The following is a 9,598-nucleotide window of genomic DNA, read 5'->3' as shown; positions in this document are numbered from 1 at the left end:
GAGTATCAGCAGGAGTCACATAGAGGGAACTGAAAATAACTGAAAAGGAAAAAATAAAACACCACAAGGCTTGGTAAAAGCCTCTGTGATTATATGTGCAAAGATTGCATTAGGCCTTTCTGCCATAGCATCACACTAGGTTGCTTGTCTATAATAACCCTGAAATGCTTTTCAGAGTCACTGCTTTCCAGGTTACATCTTGCATTCTGTGGGTATGGGCAGCATTCCTTGTTCCTAGATATATAACTTTCCATGTGGATGTATTAAAATTGACATAATTAGGATAAATGGGGTGGGACAGAATTTTTTCAAATGAAAATTTTACCTGCTGAAATATGGATTTCAAAAAGTGCTGAATTTAATCCAGGAAAAGGATGAAATTTATGGAAAATGCTAACCAAAATATTTAATTTAAAAACAACATTTTGAAATATTGAAAAAGATATTCTGAATTGGAATGTTTTGTTTACATTGGGAATCAAAATGGTTTATTCCCACTTTTTACAATCACTATTTTTTATTACTTTTTGATTCAAGAAAGAGTCTGATATTTCTTGTTTTTATTGTGTTTTGGGATGGAATCACATAACCAAATGTCGGTATTTCCATTTCCAATTAGGTTGGTGTAATACAATGTGCCTGACATTTCAGTATGTTCACAATCTGGTAGCATTTATTTTTTATTAACTACTGGTCTCTTTTCTCTCGTTGCTCTTCTTCATTGCAGCACAGCTATGAGAGGAAGTCTGGCCTTACCTTTGGAATCCCAGAGCTTCTCTTAATTTTTCCCCTTGAGCTCTGTCTCGTTCACCTCCCCCCACAACTCCACTTCCATATCTCCCTGTCCCAATTACATTCTTGTTCTCTCCCAATGCACTGGCAAGATTTACTGGTAAGCTCAGAGGTCAAGGCTGGGTTGAGACCCATGATCATCCCTCTCACAGTGTGAGGTCCTTTTCTTTATCCTTTCTCGTGGATCCCATTAACCAATCTAGAAGTAAGGAGTTAAGTAAAACATTTGTTAGTGTTGTGTGTCTTCTCAGATAAGACTGACAGCATGAGAAAAGCATAACAAACAGCATGAAAGCTAGCTCTTATGTTTCTGGTACATAATACTTTTCAGTCTTTATGACTGCCTGTATAAGATGCACCATCATACTTAGGGATGACATTTATTTATACACATTCGATTTGCATGGTACCAATGAAATGCTGGAGTGTGGCTCTTCTGTTCTTTTTCATTCATACTTTGCTTTGGGAATACAAAGCAAGTACCAGTATTGGCACTGTTGCAAGGAGTCCTGTGGGACGTTGGCTAAGGTGGTAGAACAGGCATCAGAGGACATGAGTTTCAGTCCAGTTTTGTCTCTGACTTTTTGAGCAGTTCACTATTTATCTCTCATCTCAGTTTCCTCATCTTGCAAATGGGGTAATGATCCTGGCAGCCTTTGTAAAGTGATAGGAAAGCTAATGATGGAAAGTGTTACATAGAAATCAGGTACTATTGCAACAAACAAGATCTTACCTAAATGCCAGTTGGCACCATAATATGGCTAACACACTGGGCAAACATGTGCTTTCCTTATGTCAGCTGCTCTAAGGATATTTCTTACTGTAAAGTTAACTCAGATGATCAGCACCCTTGTCTGAGCACCTGAATTAGCAAAACTAACTCAAGTCACTGTGTCCACAGAGATGCTGTACCTGTCTATGTGTTACTAGGACTCCTAGATCTTTGTGCTACAGTAAGCTAAGCTCAGTGAAATGTGAGAGAACATATTTTTCTTTCTGGGAACAAAGTGGGGAATTGTGGGAAGGCATTGTATGATTATCTTAGTCTATGTTCTCAGGCAAAATGGGCTACCAGTTCAAATACAAGTGGCATCACAGCTCTATGCTTTCAAATGGGCCGGATAGGTTAAAAACAGCACCACATCCTGGTGAAAGGGTTTTTATGGGGTTAGGGGCAAAACTCAAGACCCAAAGTTATCTCCATACTGAAGATATATTTTAAGAAGAGGGATGCAGTCTGATTCTCCAATACATCAGTATAAACTAGGAGTATCTAAGTGAAGTCAATGGAGCTGACTGGTGTAAAACTAATGCAAGGAAAACACAGACCCTGAAATACTGGTACATTATTTTCCAAGAATATTCCAATAGCAACTCACCTGTCCACAGCTCCTCCCTGCCTCTTCATAGCCAGTACAACACACAACATAGGTAATCATCAGTAGTATTTCCCTGACTCTTCACAAAGCCAGTCCTTCAGTCCCAGTTAGGAAATGTCTGCAGGAAGCCTGGGTAACACAGGTAAAATTACACCCATCATTTCGCAAATGGGATCCACCATTCTTGCCCTCACCTCTTTTTTATGCATATTTTGGTGCGTGAGGTTTTAGGAAGAAGAGTGGTCAGAAATGTTATTACCATTAGTGCAAACTAATCTTTGCTGAGTGTCTGCTTTGAAAGTGCCCTTGTGAGTGCTATGGAGACTCTTTGTGTGCTGGATTTTGACATGGGAAAAAAACGGTTGTTGAAGAGGGATAAACGAATTATTATGAAACAATGCATAAAAAGTAGAGCAGCAATGCTGAGGTGGTGGTGTGGGATTTCCAGAGCTGAATTTATTTAATGAATAATCAATAATAATCCCAGTTGGACAATACCACCACCATAGAACCATGGAGCAGGTCTTTTCACAACACCAGCCGACAACCTGATTTCCCAAACTTCTTGGGCCACATCTTAACAGAGAAACTAACGTGTGAACATGCCTCTTCTTTCCATGTTCATATACCCTCCTCTCACCCTGTAGTGATGACAATAATTGCTTGATGTGTTGCAACAGCTGGGAACAGAGAGTCCAATAAGCATTAGAGGACCCTCTACTTACCATCACAAAAAGCTCCAGGGATAAAAATCTGAAAACTGCTTGTAAACTAATTTGAACACTGTATAAGAAGGATAAGCAGTAGCATAACTAGAGTGGGCAACTGGGGAAATCACCCCAGGTGTCTACTTTGGGAGGGGGTATATGGGAAGGGGTTGAAAAAACTGCTGCCACTGTAGCTGTGCAATTGCCCCAATGGCCTAGTGACAGCTGAAAGTCACCACTGCCCCCATATGTCACAGCTGCTCTGGGCACCCAGATGTGTTATATGTGAGTACAAATGGCCATTAATTGCACTGAGCAACAACTCATGCAGCAGAAACATTCAGCTTGCCTAGGGTATCTTGCCTCTTCCCAAGCCCTGCCCCTCACCCTCTCACTTCTCTGTCTGAGAAAGAGACTTGGCCCCCGTGGGCCCACAAAGATTTCCCACAAACTGCCAAATACAACTATTTTTCCCTCTGAAAAAATATCAGCAATACCTGAATTCCTGCAGCACAGCAGTAATGACCTTTCCATACAGCTGCAGGTTATCTTCCATCCCATAAAGTCAGCCTTTTAATCATTCAACTAGGTAGCTATTTCCTTTATGGAAATCACAAATGAGCACTGGTACTTTACTGATCTTTCACCACTTTTCTTAGACTAAGGATTAGAAACTCTCCATTAAATCAGGTACTATTACCAGGCTGCTGTATGAGTCAGGCAGTCTGCCTGACTGACTGAGGACCCTTTATAATTTCCTACTGAGAGTAAGTACTGCATCAGTGGTAAAATACGTCTCCTGGAACATCTCTATCAATCATCTTATTTTTTTTGTGTTAGCTGAACTTTCTCCCTTCCTACACAGATCTGACCCAGGGTTTTTATTATATTTCCAAATAAATGATCAGCTGTGGAGCTGTTTCAGGGGCTTACTAGATGAAAAACAGTATCACCCCAGGTGTGTGTGTGTGTGTGTGGGGGGGGGGGGGGGTGGAGATATGGTCTGCAACAGAAAACTTACATGCTGCTGATAATGGATGTCTGCACAGATGCTGGAAACGGTGTGCATGTGGGCAGGGGTAAACAGTATTCATGACTGCTTCAGAAATCATGTAGAAAACAAAAGGATGTGAGATCAGAATGGCTTCAGAATGCATGTCTACATGTGCATTTAAGCACAAAAATTAGTCTACTGTACCCTAATTGATGTGCACGTGTAAACAGTGATGCTTTACTGTGCAGCAAATTAGTCTGTGCACAGTAAAGTGTCTCGTGTAGACACTCCCACTGTGACTAAATTCTGTCAGTATTAGCAATATTAATACTATTGAAGCCTGACATTGGAGTAACCTTGGCCAGACAGAAATGGGCCTGTTTAGAACTTCCCCCACATATTCACCATAATATGAATGTGAAACTTTCTAGTGAGATCCATCAAAAAACCTGGAACACCCCAGACTTAGTTTGCATCCCCAGCAGAAACACATGGAAAAATCTAATTAAAAAATCCCTGAAAGATTAAACCAGAGGGTCGCACGCTCCATAGTTTGGAAAAGCTGCACTCATCCTACACACCAGTTTCCCTCCAGCCCCCTTCCAAGTTCCCCATGTCCCACTTTTCCATGCTTTCTATTTCAGAGACTTTCTGTAGTACCACTACACCCTGATTGTCATATTACCTCCATGCCACTGCCCCATTCTCTTCTTATGCCAAGATTTCTGTGTGTCCCCCCTGTCACCTCTTCCCCCATTCCAAGATATTTCATTCTTTTTCCATGGCAGGGGCTCTGTACAACCGTTCCTCTCTTACCTTACCTGTCCTGTTTTTTTTTTTTACAGGGGTGGAGACTTTATTGTGTCTTTGGAGCATTTCTTGTTGAAACCTGGTTGGCAGGTAGATTTCCACCAAAACTCCTGCATATATTTTGTATAACAGGGAGCCAAGGCCCCGGTCACTATATGAGGGGAGAGCAGTGGCTCTTAAGCTCCATTCTGATGGTGACAGCTAATCTCAGGCTAGCTGCTGAGCAGGCAGCTTGCTGAGTCAAGGAGGGGCACCTAGACTCAATAAGGAGGTATGTCTAGTTGTGGATGGTCCTGCTTTGAGCAGGGGGTTGGACTAGATGACCTCCTGAGGTCCCTTCCAACCTTAATTTTTTATGATTCTATGATGTGACCGGAAAGGGGAATTGCTCTGGGAGATAAAAGTAAGCCCTGAACCAGGCAGTTAGGCCCTGCTTCCCAGACAGAGAGGAGTTCTTGCCTGCAGTAGTGACTGCAGGGAAGCTGGCAGCATAGCCAGGAGTTTGCAGTGTATATAGACCCAAAGTGAGGACACAAGCCTACACTGAAGACTAAGTTTGTGTTTGCATTTTGTGTTTAAGTTACCAAAGGACTGGGCTGTGGCTGTAGAGGTAGTGTAAAGGCTGCAGGAGGGTGCCTGAGGAGCCGTGTGTGTTTGAACCTTTCTTAGACCAAGGCCCATGGGGCAGGGACAGCAAAGGGCCTGAGGCAGAGGACTGGGGAGTCTGCTGGGTCAGTGACAAGAACAGGGGGGAGTTTGCTTGTTGGTGAGGAGGTTGGGGTCTGTGCCAGCACCGTGCTCAGGCTCCTCTAGCCCTGAATTCCCTACACTGTGGTCCAGCCCAGCTCTGGATGGGCAGGGAGCTGCACTTCTTAGTACCAAGTGCTATAGTCTGGGCATAGGAGTAGGGGTCAGTTGGGCACAGGTGTCATGGAGTGGGTTGGCCAAATGCACTCTGGCCTGAGTGGATCCCAAGCTGTTCAGGTCCACAATGGAGTAGGATTGTCTGTGATTTGAAAAAGCCAGGAGCAGAACAGGCCCCCTAAGTACTTTGTCACCAGGCTTTTCCATGCTCAAGCACTCAGGGGGCATGTCCTGCTCCCTGCTTGGCTGTGACTGACAGCCTGTGGAGGAGGGAAGTGGGAGAGGGAGCAAAGCTTGCTAGGATTCTCAAGGACGGCTCTGCGGGTTCTCTCCGATGGATACTTGTATAGATATTTAGTCTCCTGAGAAATATTCTCCCAGGAGCCATTTTGCACAGGTTGTTCCTAAGTTATTTGTCTTCCAGTGCAGGCATTTTTGCTCTGGGAGAAAAAATATGAATGTCTATCTAATTTGGCAGTGACTCTCCCAGGAGAAACTGAACATGTGTATGTAGCCTAGATGGGTGTCTACAAACATTAAGTACTTGGCTGTGTCCTGAATGACAAACTGAAGTTGACTACACAGTCTGGGTCCATTGAACTGAGGCCCCAGATAAGGGCTTTTCTGACCTGTCCAGACAGTACTCCCTTGCTGAGGTACAGAAGTAAAGACTTTATCAACTATGTTGAGTTCTCACGCTCCCTCTTTCTTTGATGCTGTCTTAAAGGGGGAACATAAACTTGTTCACTAGTTTTGGCCTTATTTGGTTTGGTTCCTTTATAATACCAGATCTGTCCAATTTATGAGCATCCAGGGGTCATGTGCCATGTGGGCTGCGTGAGCCATGGCCATGCCTCCCCATGCTGCACTGCATCACAGGTTCCCCCAGCTCTGTAGCCTGCGCCATGCCGCACTGTCCTGCTCTCTGGGGTGGGACAGGAAGAAGAAGCCAGAGGAGGGAGAGGAGCCCAGAACCCACGGCTGCTACCGCAATCAGAGTGACGGAGTAGTGGTGACCGGGTAGAAACCCAGGGGCTGCAAATTAACCCCATCTGGGCTACATGTGGCCTTTAGGCTGTCAGTTGAACAGCCCTGTTTTATACTAATTGAAATGCAGAAGCGGGAACTTGACCAAAAAAGAACTGGAATACAGAAACTTGAGCTGTTTTTTTCTCTCTCATTCTTTGTATGGCCTTTCAGCAGTGCATCATGTTTTCCATGTGATAAGTAATCCCAGTGAAGGTTTTGGCTTGTGACTGTCATGCCAATGTTTCCAGCGGTTAGCAGGAACTAAAGGAAGGTCAGTTGATAGTCATTAAAATCTTCTCAACGGCTCCTCTGAGAAGATATTGCCATGTGGTAAATGGTAAAGGTGTCTTTAAAGTATTATAAAGTATGCAACAAAGAAAATGCAATGAATTGTAAGGCCTTCTGTCAGGTGAAAAAGATACAAAGAATGGACCATCATATGATGGGGGTAGAGCCCAGCAAATCCTGGTTCAGAGCCTAGAATAATTAACTAAGCTTCCATTTGCTTGAAGCTGGATTCACCTTACTTTATGCGAATTTTTTTAAAGAGAACTTTGAAAGCCTACCTTTTCACTATGATTATGAAAGTTTCCATAGCCTTCTAGTGAGAAGCAATTTCCTAAGCTGAATTTTGAATCCCTTCCTAGTGATGTTTACTGGTTCATATTAGATCTTTGCTTCAGAGGTGGCTGTGTTTAGGTGGCACTGTATTTGCATTGATTCCAAAGTTCTTCAGGATCTTTTCAGCACAAATAAATCTTGTCTTTTTAATAGGGGCACCTAAACATTAAGAATTAAGCTAGTCTAGGTTACGTGAACTGAGAAAAGAAAAACAAAAATTAAACTGAATTTATCTGGGAATATTAATTAACAGCCTAAAAGAAATGAAACAGTGGAACATAGAGAAAGAATGTGATAACAAAGTTTTCAGTAGCAGCATCTTTTCTATTAACGTTTTCCCTGTTCTGTAGTTATCAGAAAGACATGCACTTGTCATATGTGGTTCTTTTAAAAAAAGAAATAATCTTTTTTCCCCCTCTTCCGCTTCCTTTGACTGGAAATAGGCCCATGTCATAAAAATTCTGTCTGGTGCCAGGCTTGAAATTCAGAGATGTTTGCATTCAGGAACCTGCGGGAGCATCTACATGTGATGCTATGTTGCCATAGTGCTGCACTACAGTGACGTAGAGTCCACGGCTATCTACACGTGACCGGCAGCTAGTTTGCTGTAGCGGTGTGCTCCCCATTACAGTATGCTGCTATGGCAAAGTAGCTGCTAAAAATAACCGTGCACTATGAGTATGGCTCAGTACAGGCGGTTGCTGCGCCATGCTTTAGTACTTCCAAAAGGAAGTACTAAAAGGAAGTACTAACGGATGGCACAGTAACAATCTCTCCTTAGGGCAACATGTACATGTGCTCTGCATGTCTTTGCTAAAGATAGGGATGATTTGTGAAATCCAGATGCAGATTTCAAATATCTTCAAAAGGGGGAAAGTTCAGACACAAGGTTTTTTGCTCAAGAACCTCTGTAATAAAGACTTTCCTGAAAAGAATAGCATAAGCACATTGGAGTGTTGGAATGTGCTATTGACTGCCAGCAGGAGTGTCTCATCTATAGGCAGTCATTGACCTTCTTGGAGGTGATGGGAATACAGCTAGCTTTCATTCAGGCTAGAGTAAGTGAGCAGTTACTGTGTCTATAGTGAGAGCTTAAGCGACAGCCCAAGGCAAACTAGCTGGGAGAGAGGTTTTCCTGGGTTTGACCAAAAACGCTAGAGCTGAGACCTGTTTAGTGTGTGCGTGTGTGCATTAATTTATGCATATTGGAAGAAAGAAAGTGTGGCTGTGGCACTGGGTGGAAGCTAAGAAAGAGTTTCTCTTGGGCAGAGTAACTGGCTGGAAAGGCAGGTTTGTGAACCAAGCAAGGAAGCTACCTTTCGTTGCTGTTTCTTACTGTGTTCAAAGAAACAGGACTTTGTGCACCAAGAAGAATAAAAAAGGCTCATATACTCTATTTAATCTCTTAATGGGGACAACCAGGCATAGACTCTACTATTGGCTAAGGGGCAACAATGTGATAATGAACAGGGGAATAAGGGTTTGAAAAAAAAAATCAATCCTGATTTTCACTAAGAGGAATCTTCCACCCCTGATGTTGTTGCACCAGGAAATGGAATAAGCCTCATTAGCCAGAAACACTTTGGAATCAATGCATATATTATGAACAATGTTGGCAGCATATAAGCCAAGGTGCAGTATTATGAATTCATGCTGCTCTTCCCAGAAGTCCCATGTATGGGAGTTATGATCCAACATCAGTCATTCTGCATTTCTCACATAGCATCATTTTCCAACCTGCTGCTTGGAGGGGTAGGTTTTCTCGGAAGCATCTAACTCCCTACTTCTTTCAAATTAATCCTTCCAATCCTGTTTGGTGGGGAGACAGAATATCTGGTCAGCCTGCCACGGAATTATAAAGAAGAGAGTTTGACATGACAAATTCTCTGAACCTGCCTATCTGCCATTTGCTTTTGGCATGTTTTTGCTAAGGGTTTTGAAATATTTGCCAAGGGACTTAAAAAACACATAGTGATTATAAGAGAACCCATGATGAAGCCTTATGAAATACTTCCTAGACCAGGGGTTGTCAACCAGGGGTACGCATACCCCTGAGGGTACTTGGGACGGCCCCAGGGGGTATGCATGGCAGTGCAGGGAAGCAGTCTGGAAGGGGGTACACTCCAGAAGGGGTACCCACCAGAAGGGGCACTCTCTTTAAAAAGGGTTGAAAACCCCTGTTGTAGACCACTTGTCCTTGGATGCATCCCAGTGGCCCATGCTAACTAGGCACTCCTCCTAAGCTATGCACTGCCCCTCTACTTTGCACATCTTGCATGCTGCCCCTCAGTCTGACAGCCATCAGGGTGGCAGATAGGTATCAGCTGCTCATCTGGGGGCTTCTCACCTGGTCATCCAGCCCTGCTGCTGTTGCTCCTCTGACATGCAAGAGCCTCACCATT

At 43.4% G+C, this 9,598-nt stretch overlaps 1 long non-coding RNA gene across 1 annotated transcript in view; it reads right to left on the bottom strand.

The window, feature by feature from the left end:
• Positions 1 to 562: 562 nt before the first annotated feature.
• The window catches only part of LOC112549507, a 44,289-nt gene continuing 35,253 nt past the window's right edge, over positions 563 to 9,598 (bottom strand). Inside the window, exons 2-3 of the long non-coding RNA XR_003092940.1 lie at positions 2,172 to 2,300; positions 563 to 991 (exon numbers count right to left, since the gene is read on the bottom strand). This is a non-coding gene — a long non-coding RNA (uncharacterized LOC112549507). The remainder of the gene's footprint in view (positions 992 to 2,171; positions 2,301 to 9,598) is intronic.

This window comes from Alligator sinensis, unplaced genomic scaffold, assembly GCF_000455745.1.
Source record: "Alligator sinensis unplaced genomic scaffold, ASM45574v1 scaffold347_1, whole genome shotgun sequence".
NCBI classification, from domain to species: domain Eukaryota; kingdom Metazoa; phylum Chordata; order Crocodylia; family Alligatoridae; genus Alligator; species Alligator sinensis.
This window is presented reverse-complemented; position numbering and strand designations above follow the sequence as displayed.